General features: G+C 37.5%; 1 protein-coding gene across 17 annotated transcripts in view; it reads left to right on the top strand.

Moving 5' to 3' along the window:
- The window catches only part of USP25 (ubiquitin specific peptidase 25), a 396463-nt gene that overhangs the window by 346791 nt on the left and 36714 nt on the right, over positions 1 to 12958 (top strand). The window lies entirely within an intron of this gene.

Below are 12958 nucleotides of genomic sequence, written 5' to 3'. Positions count from 1 at the left end.
GTCTTTTAAAGTAGAGAAAACCTTAAGATTTTCAGTTTTTGGGGAGATAAAGCCAACACCCAAGTGCCAAATGACCATTTGCATTTTGTCAGAACCCAAATATTGGCATGCATCAACGACTCGCAGTTCACTTCAGCAGTATGGGGCTGTTAACCAATTTTAGGCAAATAATGATAAACATCCCCATTCTCCTGAAGATCATTTGCCTTCTTTCACCCTCTAGAAATGATAATAGAAATCATGTGCACATTTGCATTTGTATTTACTGTGTTTGAATTAAAGCTGCAAACAGCTCTGATTCACTAATAACTGATGAAAGTGTCTCATTATTGAGCTACAAAACCTTCAACAAATTAATGGAAATTGCAAATCACCTTGAAAATTGCAGGCTTTTTAGTCCTATATTGAGTGCTGAGAAAACTGCATAAATAGCCTTGTTGCTTAACTCTTTCTTTTGAAAAAATAGCTTTCTTATTATATTTTTCAAAAGCATGGCTTACTAATTAAGGCATGGCTGAGCAACATCTTCCTTCTTTTTTTCCCTGTGTTTTGTTTTCTGCATGTGAACATTAAGTAATATGTTACTATTTTTGCTTCCTTCCCTTTAATACAATATTTAAAATCATAGGCTCTCAACCTTTTATGCTAAGCAAATATTTTGTACACTTTTCTCTCATGCGCCAAATTACAGTACAAGATTTAGCATGTGCTAGTTGTTTTCAGTAGTGAGAAAATTAGTTTTTAAATATATACACACACAATGTTTTCTTCCAAAAGTATAGCTTAATTAGAAGAACACACTCAGTGAAAAGGATAAAAAACCAAACCAAAACACTACAAAAAATGCCAAACAAACAAACAAAACCTACCATGCATTTGTTTTTTTTTCACTACTTGTTTAATTTTTACTGTTTCTGCATAACTCTGAATCCAGACCTAGTGCCTGACACTTGTCATGAAGAAAGATGTATGGAAGCAGATCTGCAGCTGGTATAAAATTACATGGCCTCATTGTCATGGCAATCCACTCTAGCAGAGTATCAAATGCATTTTGCTAAAAGGTAGAGTGATTTCTACAAAGTGCTAGTTTCTTTCTTATCCCACAATTCCACATTACATCTGCATCTCTGAGGTAAACTTGATTGATTTAAAGGAACATATTTCAGCTTAACACATTTGAAATAAAAATAGATTATTTGTAATTTTGTCCATTTTTGCTAATGTTTGACTTAACATTAAGCTTGTGATAAGTAATTTGTTGTAGTTTTCTAGATTCAATGGATTAAAAAAATATTTATAAGGCACAGGAGATAATTTTTTACACGTAAAGTTTCAAATAACATTAGTGCTAGTGCAGCGTAACTGTGGAGGAACAGAATTTGCACTGAAAGACATTTTTCTGCTGTATTTCAAGTCAACTTGCTTATAGGATACTAAAAGTATTTATGTGCTGGCACACCCTCTAGGTATTATTGCTGAAAGAAATTCCAAAATTTAACAAAATCTGTGAATCTCCAGTGACAAAACTGCTGCTATTTTTGGCAGGTGCCTTTCACTAGAGATGTTTTTCTGTGATTTTCCAGATTGGTTTCTTTCTAGCTCTGAATAACCTGTGAGATGTCCATCATTGATTCTGTTTAATGATGGAGCTTCAAGTAACTAAGAACTGAAGTTTCTGTTTGTCCTGCCCCATGGTTACATGCTTGATGAGTGAGGAAAAAAAAAAGTCCCTTTAATTATTTCTTCCTCTTTTTATTCCTTCTAACCAGCATCTTCTGGTTTTCCTTTTATATTCTCTTGGTATTAGTATTATTAGTGTATCCACAATTCTTGCTCATCATTTTCATTCCACTCCATCATTCCAAATTAGATCCTTTTCCCCAAGAGCACTGCATTGATGTTTGATAGCAGCTTGCTAGTCCTTCACACTGAATGAGGAAAGATCAAGTATTGCTCCTATTCATTTCAGCTTCTTCATGTCCAAACTATGGGGACTCAAATGGTACCCCAACACCCCTCCCCCCAGAAAAAAAACACACACACAAAAAAAAAGCTATGAAAACATTAATATTCTGTTTGAAGCCTTCTGGTTCCTTGTCCTGTCTCCCGATTCTTTTCTTCCCACTGCTCAGTCAGTTGAGCTTTTAAAACACTGTTTCAATGAAGAAAATGAGTCAGCTTGCTATCCAGCTCTTTACACAGATTTGTCACAGCTTCGAAGTAGTATTTGTTAAATATGCTAAGCGTATGTAGAAACCACATGCACCTGGAGGTACCTTATTTTCAACATCAAGTTAAGTGAAGAGGAAGTCAAAGTGACCATAGTCTGCTGTCTATCTTCTCTTCTTACTCTGTTTTCTTAGAGAACACAATGTCTGAGAAAGTTTTGACATGTACTGAAGTTTGCTTAACCCATTCCTCAAGTGTTTTCTTCTTAACTATTGTGATGGTACAGGGATCACTACATACCAAGATTCTATGCTACAAATGAACAAAGAGTAATAAACAAAAACTATATGTTTGATTGTTCATGATACTCGATTACTCATGAGGCTAAGCATGTGTTCCCCATCATTACTTGCATACAGCTCTCTAATAATAAAGGAAACTGTATGTATTAAGCAGATGTGACAAGCCATATTCTCAACTTGAAAAAGGCTTCTGCTTTGCAAGGCCTTCTCCAGAAGTGAATTCCAGTTTTCTGGGTTTCATGTTGAAATGGTAATTTAACTTCATAGAGTGTAAATGTAAACCAACTTGTGATGATGTGACTAACTGAAAATTACTTTTCATAGCTCCTACTTTTTCAGCTGGGATGCAGAAGTTGCCTTGGATTAAACTTGAAACTCTCTAGTGACTTGAAACTTCTCTAGTGAAACTTCTCTGTGCAAAATAACTAATGAAATGCAGCTGGAAGTGGAATAAAAGGTGGTTTTAGACATAAGGAGGCATTTTATCAAAAAGGTAGTCTCTGTTCAGAGCTTAACATTTGTGTGAATAACTGAAAGGTATAGAATAGGACCTACCTAATTTAATCTACGTATTTCATGGAACTTTTACTTGACAGTGGCAATCAGGAAGATGTATAACATTGAAATAGTAAGAGAAAACTTAAGTACATTTTCTAGCATAGTATTTTGTTCTTGTTGTTTTAATGAAAAAAATGATCAAATATGTTGCTTTCCTCTACTTTGTGTTCTTGTAAAATCCACTCTGCTGTATCACAGACTCTTAACCAAAACCATGTAACGGTGACAATTTTTTACCCAACATAGTCAGGAGGCTGTAGCTGATGGTCTTTTCTTGTGGGCCTCACAGATGTGCAATAGTAGCAGGTAATAACTGAGCTTCATTATCTATTGCCTCTTTGTTTAGATAGTTGTTTGACTGGCAAAGAATAAAACATCTCAAAGATGCTCCTTTTGTGTCGTGTATTGGGTTTGAAAGGAGAAAACTCTAGACAGCTGGTTCTGCATGAATAATAGTATTGTATATGTTATGTTATTTTAGTTGCATGTTACGTTTTGTCTACAGGCAACTTGTAGGTGAATTGATAATAAGCAAATAAAGGCTTTCATTTCGAAACCTACTGGTGTAATAGTTTGGAAACCCGGATATTTTGGTGTAGGATGGATAGAGGTCTAAAGAATTTCTCCCATATTGCCAGGTTCGTTTTTGGTTGTGTCTAAGTGTGTAGCAATGGGAAATGGCTGCTGGGCAGGATTTTGAAACCATCAACATATGCAAATCCCACCCGCCTGTTTTTTCCCCTCCAGAGCTGTGAATAGAACCCAAGGTGCAGATTTTTATCCTCCGGGTGTAGCTGGTAGGCTCTTCTGCTTGACATTCATAGTCAATACCATCATGATTTCTAAATGAGGTGATTTCAACTGTAAGTCGTTAAAAGGTTGGTAAACAGACTATCCCCCAGACAAGAGTAATGCACGCATCTGTGCTCTGTCAGCTGTACTTAAACAGGTGAGACTGAAAAAACAGAAAGTGGTAACTTCTCTCCATTTTGGTTGTGTAGGGTCCTTGTTCTCTAAGAGAAATTTTTGTCTGAAAAGTTTATATTAAAAAGCGAAAATATTTAAAGAGTCAACACAGCACTGACTTAAAGATATATGCACTAGCAGCGAGATTGGTTATTTAAGCTTTGCAGTGAAGCAGGTAGTTTAAAACTCTAGACATTAGTGCTTAGGACTATCTTTGTGAAGCATGCAGTGAAAAACTGAATCTGATGCCCTGTCTCTCCATTTTACATAAAAACAGCACTTAAACCAACCACAAATTTATTCTGGTATTCAACAGAGACTTGTTTAATATTTATTTCTACTGTAGATTAACATTAAAGGTAATCAGAAATTGTAGCTCAGTTTACCTTAATTTATGATGAAATACTTTCTTTGGTTCTTCCACCATTGCTGCAAAGGTGGGTCTCAAACTGTTTAGGAAGAATTAATAGTGTTTATATTAGTATATTGTTAATTACTTAAAATTAATGTGAATACTATCTGCTGCACTTTTAAGGAAACTAAGATATAGAGGATCGAAAGCTTGACTGTCTAGGTCCTTTCACATGGCTTTTGAGCCTTGTCAATTTATATCAGCTGAAATCTAGGATAGAGGAGGTTAAGTTATATACCCAAGGTTGCCTGTTGAGCTTGGAGCAGGGTCAGAAATAAACACCAAGAATCCTGATTTCTAGTCACCTTGAACTGTTGTATCACGTTCCTTCCTAGACATGCATCTCAGTAGTATGTGATATTGTAAATGGAATTTATTTACTGTCCATCTCATTTTTACATTTAATGCTAAGTATGAAGCAGTTGTTAATACTTGCCTAATGTTTGGAGGGGTATGTTACCAGCAATCTTCTTTATTTTCTTTTTCTTTTTTCTTTCTTTTTTTTTTTTTTCCCCCTTTTCCTTCCTTATCTTCTTTAACCTCTTGTTAAAGAAAGTAATAGAAAGTAAATCCATAGAAGATATTTACCCACAGAGGAAAAACTGGAATAGATCTCCCTTCTTCAGTAGTCAGAACTACAAAAAGATTATGGTGGTGAGAGGAGAGAGCTAACCTTGTGTATGAGCTCAAGGAAAGGATCTTATGTACCACAGCTGAGTTTGACTGACAAAATAGGATGAAGTTTGAGGCAAGAACTGCCTTTTTGTTTGGCAACGTGAAAGGATTCTCTTCCTTGATGGAATCTCAGCACTACTCAGTATAATAACATGATAACTGGTCCCAAAGATGGAATGAGTAAGATTGGATGGTGGTCTTTGGGGGCCCAGGTGTGTTATATCTAATCTAACTATGTTTGATAGTGACTTTTTCATACATATGGTAGCTATTTCCTTGGCTTGGAAGTAAGGCGTATATGCAAGTTTCATGTTTGCTTGGTCTCTGTTCCAAAAGCACACAAATTTATTCTCAGAAGAAACCCCAACTATATCTGTCTCATGTCATGCCGTATTCTAATTCAAAACTAAAACTGATTTGTTCCAGGAGTTGTCCTGAAGCATAAATATGTTGTGGCTTGTGGGAATGTGGGAGGTGTGATGGAAAGAGCAAATGTCTATAGATTGTACTTCAAAAAGACACAGCCACTTGCTACAGAAAAGACATAGTAAGTTATTGCTGCCTTGGAGCAACAATCTTCAGCAGGCATTCACCCCTTTGCATGGGATGATATAAACATTTTAGTGGATTTATGACTATAAAGGAGCATCTGGAGATGAGATTGTGTAAGACTAATTTTAGAGTCTGAATTAAAGTAATTCCATAGCTACAGAAGTCACTGCCATGTTCTATACTTTTGTTTAAAAGATGTATATGGACTATGGCAATACCAGATCTTCCCAACCAAATAGAACAGAAAAATCTAACGCACTACTGTTGGTAGTGGTGTGGTGGGCACTCGTTTACTCAGAGGATTATGAAAATCCTTCATGAAAGGTATTTATGCAATCAAGTTTCTGAGGCAAGTTTCTTCTCAGCTGTTAGCATCTGGGTTCCATTTTACCATGAATAGGTGACTGTCTCTTGAATTTATTTATGTTTCTCACTTTTTAATAGAAAGTATAACATGTATTCCTGGTTGGGGGTGGGGAGAGTTTGGTTAGTTTTTTAAAATTTAATTTTATTGTTCCCTCGTCTTTCACCATTATCTTCCAGCTTAAAATAAGCATATTATAAATTAAACATATTAATAAAATTAGTCGTGTGCGATGTACTAATGGAGTAGGTAGAGAAATAAAGTTGTTTGAACTCAGTTTTGTTTTTGGAAATCTAACTTGCTCACCTGAAGTATCTGAAATGCAAGTTTTGTTTTGTGTTTAATTTGTTTTTTCTTCTTTCCCCCAGAGATTCTTACTGGTGCAAAGCTTCCAGCCTAGAAATGATAGTTACTGAAAGTTCAGATAGTAGAAGGCTCAGTAGGTGAACAAATGCACAGCATTGTAGTAGCTCAGAGTCTCTAATGCCAAGAGTGGCATATAGACTTGCAAGGTCATGTCATAATTTTGACCATTGTCTCTTCCACAAGTGGCTGATGTACAAGTGGAAGCTGAAAGTTATTAATCACCTCACAGCACTAACTGCACAGTCCTTTGGATGCGTAATTTTCTGGGACCCTCTAGCAATATGCTCATGGCTTGGGGATGAAAAAGATAAAATCCTGATTCCTTTGAAATCAATTGAAGCTTTACAATTGGCTTGAAGTGAGGAATCATTTGATCCTGAAGTAGTGGGCCAAAATTACGGTACTAAACATAGAAGGAATGAGGATGAAAAGAAGACACTCTAATTGAATAGTTGAAACTAAAAAGAAAAATAAACAAACAAAATCCTTTGGACAATATGTGCAATATGCTTTCTACCAGCTCCCCAGCAAAACAAAGGTAGTTCATGAGCAGAGAAGCCTACTTTCCTATGGATCAATTTCTTGAGTTTAACTGCACTTTGATGTTTAAACCAATGTGTGGGTCTCATAGAAGTTTTTACTGTGAAGTCATGAAGTAGCTAGTAGGTCTTTTTCTTCCACAGATTTTCCATATTTACTCATGGGGATGCTGACAAAATTTCTCTCCTCTATTCATTGGACTTTTATATAAGACAGAGATCTCAAAGCTACTTAGTTTCTCAAAAATATACCTGAAACCTTTGATCTTAAATTTGATCAATATTAGCCAGTGATTTGAATAGACTTTAAATGGCATAGATGCACACAGTGTAATCACATACACACTCAGCTCTCTAACCGCAAAATCAAGGTGAAAAGAATGAATGTGTTATTCCAAACAGAGAACCCATTTAGGAGCAACCGGAGATTTTCTACAGCAGGAACTGCAAATATGCTTAGCTGTACTAATGCTTCATTTATAAGATAATAAGAATTCTAAGCAATTTTCTAGAAGGAAAGAGATTTGTATTTGGCAACTAAGATTTACTAGTAACCTATTCCAGTGCTTCCCTATGTTTCTTCATGCATTGCCCAAGGCTGCCAAAAGTTTAAAAAGTGAAAGAAATGCCAGATACCACCTCCCTCTCCTGCAGCCACCCTGGAGCAATTATGACAAGAGTATTTAACTTACAAATCAAAATGATGCTAAGAGGACCCACCCTCACAAACTGAAACAGGAATAAATTCTGTTAGCTTTCCAAGAAGAAGAAGGTTGAATGAGCTTTTTGCTAATTATACTCTATTTGAATGAAAAGCATTTGTGTTCCACCTTTAACTGTATAGTCTTTTTTATATTGATGTTTTAAGTGCCTATGCACTATGCTTTATCCACATCCTGATCTTGTCCTGTCTTGGATAAGTTCCTTGCTGGCTTCGCTGAGAACATTGTTCCCTTCCTGTCATTCTCAAATTTTGTTACTAAATTATTTTTTTGTTGATCTGGCCATATTACCTATTTTCTGCCTCAAGGAGCTGGCAAAGCTTCACTCCAGCCTATATTTTTTTTTCGTATTTTTCTTTTCCAACCATTCTAAGTTCAGTGTCGTTAGTGCCTTTCTAGACCTATCACTGCAGTATTGCTTTTCTTTTCTGGTGCAACATGAGGTGTGAAATCACAGAGCACACACTCTCCTTGCTGAGGAGTCACATTTTCTTTAGGGGGCCTGCAAAATCACCTCATGATAAATGCGTGTTCGTGCTCCTTAGAGGAAGAAGAGAGGGATCGTAAAAACAGTTGGCCTTGTCTCACCTCTCTGCCATTTTAAGAGTTCAAACTCAGGAGTTGTAGGTAGCTGCCTTTCTTGTGCCTCCCCCCTTAGTGTAAACGTAATTGCACATTCTTTCTTGGTGTTTCAGACATAATGCAGGTCTCCTCTTCCATTTCAGTTTTATGTTAGATAGGAACATGGGGCATTTGTTGTGCGAGCCATTACGCCTTTCATTTTTAATCCTTATTCATTTTATGGTGGATTATTTAAGATCTTTTCCAGGATCTTTACTTGAACTGTTAATATACTTGACGACCACTGAGAGGGGCAGGTAGTTAGTGAGATTTGAGTTTGTGCAATATCAATGACTTCCACTGGTTTCTGGTAGCAGGCTGTTGAACAGCTCATGGAAATCAGTCACTGCACAGCAGCCTAAGAGCAACAGGCTCAGCTTTCATGGTTGAGATTTTGTTTTGTTTTGTCTTATTTTGTTTTCCATTTCTTTTTGGGGTTTTCTACTCCATTATCTCTGTTAAGTATAAATATTGAATTTGAGATACCCAGCAGTGCTTACTGAAGGCATTCAGATGCCAGGAGCCAGACCTTCTCCTTGTCCTTCACTCAATATCAAGATAAGTCACACACTTTTATATTAAATAAAAAGGGTAGAGTTCCCTCTCTGTTCCTTTGGTTTTACTGAACAAGGAAATTATCATGACATGCAGTTTTTGGGAACAGCCAGCAACCCTCTATGGTGGGGTGAGAGGAAACTTCTGGCTTAAGTACTGTGGCTGAGTTTAGGTGCAAATGCTGTAAAACTGTAGATGGTTTGTTGGACTGTGTTGCATATCCAGTATTCAGAAGCTTCCACCGCATTTTAACATGTGTATATGTGCTTTGTTTCTGCTGCTGCAAATCTTCTTCGACTTTTTTGAATTGGACAACACGTGCCAACCTCTAAGCCATATGCCTATAACTAGCAACACTTATGAATTTTTTCAGTCTCATATACTTTCCTATGTAAATTGGCTACCAAATTCCACCCTGAGTTTTAACCTGTAATAACTTCACTGCTTGCAGTGCCATTTGCACTGGTGTAATTTAGATCAGAATCTGGATGCACATGTAAATGCATGCATGTATGCACACCTGTAATGCCTGCTTTCTTACATACATGTATACATGCACACACTTTCATCTTATATTTTCATTTAAAAATGAGTGAGAGGGAGAATCTGTTGATTATTTTTATGTGAAACAATTGTAGAGAAATTAGCAAGATGAAAATAAATAGTTTCAGGTTGGAGATGGATTTTGGAGTCGTGCATGCGCATGCCCACCTTTGCAAGGTGTTCTGGTTCTTGTCAGTCCCAAGCAGTAACTTTTCTCTTTTCACCTGACTGGCAACGCTGAATTTCCTATCAGCCTCGAATATAATTTTTTATTTCACTTTGAGGAAAATGGAAGCAGGAATGTTGAGGGAAAGGAGAGGAGAGGAGAGGAGAGGAGAGGAGAGGAGAGGAGAGGAGAGGAGAGGAGAGGAGAGGAGAGGAGAGGAGAGGAGAGGAGAGGAGAGGAGAGGAGAGGAGAGGAGAGGAGAGGAGAGGAGAGGAGAGGAGAGGAGAGGAGAGGAGAGGAGAGGAGAGGAGAAAGTAATGCAGAAAAAAAAGGAATAAAGAAACCCTCAAAACAGCATCCCCCCCCAGCCCCCACTTCTATACCACCAGTCGAAACACAGAACGTATTTTAGCAGAAGTGCCCCAGCTCTATCATATGTGCTGTGTGCAGAGTCATCACGGCCATGGTGCGTAGCTGAGAGCCGGAAAGCAAACAGCTGCTGTAGCCTGATTTGAGTTAAAATAGTGTCAGTGTTTAGTCTGGCGCAGTGCTTCAGGAGAGATTGGCAGCTGGGTCAAACAAAGTCATTCCATTGGCTCCCTTCCCAGTAAGCTTCTGCTAGTATTTAGGTACTAGTGCAGCCTAGGCCCCTTTTCTCAGGGATAGCCTAACATCTGACCGCACCCTCTTTGCTTTTTAAAAAATGCCTTTTCACTCTTTAAGATAAATCCACTATTATACGATCTGCCACTAATTGTGTATTAAGACTGTTTTTTTCACTCGAAAGCTGACGCATCCCGCGCTCAACGTGGTGTAGAAAGCAGGCTGTTACAGTGCTGGATTAATAAAAGGGGCCTTTATGGTTTGTGAAAGAATATCTCTGTGCTTAGGCAGGAAACTTTTTGATCCACAGAAAAGCCAGACGACATCTAGGTAAGGCCATGTATCAAATTTGCTTTTATGGGATAGTGGTGCAGCGAGTGCTGTTAATTGTGATTGCTTAATGTTTGCATGCCCATTTTGATAAGCTTTGTAGAAAGTTTAGGAAATAGCTGCTCCTGCGTATCGAGCTCTTTCTCTCCTCCCCCCTCCTTACTCCTCCTCTGCCTTTAACGCTTGCAGAATCTTGTAAAGCTCGGCTTAGTTTTCGTTGAAATACGCGCGGGCGCCTCGCTTCTTTTTGGAGAGGGGTTTCTTGCAGAGGCACAAGGCAGAAAGTTTTGCTGTCGGACCCAAATTGCTGTAAAAAGTGGAGTGGCTGGGGAGAATTTACAGGGAAAACTTTCAACTGTTACAGATCTGCCTGGGCAATCATTTAAAAGTAGTTGAAAACTGCTTTGAACTAACAAGGGTTTAATTACGGAAAAGTTTAATGTGGCGATGGAAGGAATATTAAGTAAGTTGTCTTTGTCTCATACTTTTTAATTTTAGTTGTTGCTTTAGCCTGTTGGGTCACATTTTTTGTCAGCGCTGAAGGCTGCCATGAATTGGTAATGAGGGCCCCTTTTGCACATGATTTTGGCACTTGGCCAAAATCAACTTCCCAACGGCAAGCTTTCTCTAAAAGAACCTGAAGCATTTTTTTGTGATTAGGAATCATGTCTGAAAGCTGCCACAACCAGTTGTGTAGGCATGTCAAAATGACTTTATACAGTATATCTGAAGCATTTGGCGGGGGGTGGGGGGGACGGAGTCTGTTTTTTCCTTGTGTACCAAATTGTTGCTATTATCATTCTAAATTTCCACAGCTTATGCACCTCCAAAAACCATGCTACAAGAAGCTAAGGCACAATGAGAATTGTTGGTACCTTTATATTTTTCAACATGCCAAAGCAGCCCTAATTGTCACATATAAGCAGGATACAGTATTAGGGGTTGCTTAAAACACTTGTGGACGTAAAGCAGATGAATCTAAATTTTTAATCTCAGTAAATTATGCTCAGTGAACAGTAAGTAATAACATTTTTGAGAAGTTTCTTTGTTCGAATTGTGTGAGTGAAGCTTTTTGATATAGCTATTTAAAAAATACATGTCTAGATCCATTGGAAGGAAATTTGTAAGGAAAATCTCAGATGTGCCTTCGGATTTATCCTGAGTCCTTGAAAACTGGGTACGGGTCTGATCTGTGAGACGAGGAGCAGGAGCTGGGTTGTCCTTTGTTGTTAAAAACGGGGAAAGGGAGTTAGTCTAAACATTAATAAGGAGCTGCGAAAGTTCATGTTTCAAGTGTGCTCAGAGTTTTGAAACTTCTGGAGATCATCAGTGCAATAAATGGGTGATTATTCCTCGCTGATATTATATAAACAAGTCTGGCACTGTAAGTGAATACATTATTATTGTACACTTGAACGTTTTGTGAATTTAATCTGTATTTAACAAAGCAACCCAGCAATTGGAAATTAAGGACCTCCTATTACATGCTCTGTATACTCTACCCCAGTGGCTTTTCCGTGTGCGTTCAATGTAAAGACAAAATGTGCTAGGCAGCATTTTTGTTAGGTATTTTTATTTTACATAACAGCACTTGTGGCTATAGCTGAGGAGCTGCTGGTTTCTTCCTGCATGTGTTGTTTACTTATAAGCAATACCATACTTCAGCAGCAATATCGATGTGGAACAGCCTTTTCGCACCTTCCCCTGCGCCCTTCCCCCCAGCCTTGATCCCTTTCGCAGTAGTTCCTGCTGTTAAAATGAGCTTTACAGGTATTGTCTTTCTTCTGTTAAACCATACATTTGCTGTAAGGTGTTTGTATGTGGCGATGTGTGTGTTTCTTTTATTACATAATGCAAGACATAGCTAGACGGGGAAAAAACTCGAGCTTTATAGACTCTTCAGTACCAGTACTTTAATATAACTTGCCTGAGAGAGTTTGTTCATTGTTATGTTGCAGGAGACTGAGCTACAATACTTGAAATTCTCCTACGAGTCTAACTGCAACACTTTGCATTTGCAATGAAAGAAAGCAGACAAGATTAACATGTTGAAAAAAATGGAGAACATTAGTAAAATAAAATGGATAGGACTTAATTGTATTTTTCTTGTTTTTTAAAAAAGTTTTACAACAGGGAAAAACACATCACGGTTAGATCCTCTTTTAATATAAAGCATTGCCAGAAAATTACTATCCTGGGTGCAAAAATAAATGGAATAGTAGAATTTTTGCAAATCGTGGAATTTATTTGCTTATGCATGGAAATAATTTCTCCTGAGTTACTGAATTAGGTACAGTTAATTTAAAATATGCATATATACGTCTAGTTAATGCAAAACTAACTTTAAAATGTTTTGCTGTGGTAGTCCTAGTTTTATCTAGAAGGCTTTACTGTGAAATACTCAACACATGCTAGTGCACTAATTCTAGAGGTTTTCATTTCTGTTTTGGTTGGTGAAGGTTTGTGTTATAAATCACAGCAAGTTATGCTCCAAAAACTTTGTGAGCAGTTTCTA

Source organism: Columba livia, chromosome 1 (assembly GCF_036013475.1).
Source record: "Columba livia isolate bColLiv1 breed racing homer chromosome 1, bColLiv1.pat.W.v2, whole genome shotgun sequence".
In the NCBI taxonomy this organism is placed as follows: Eukaryota; Metazoa; Chordata; class Aves; order Columbiformes; family Columbidae; genus Columba; species Columba livia.
The sequence above is the reverse complement of the archived record's forward strand: the minus strand, read 5'-3'. Positions and strand labels throughout refer to the sequence as shown.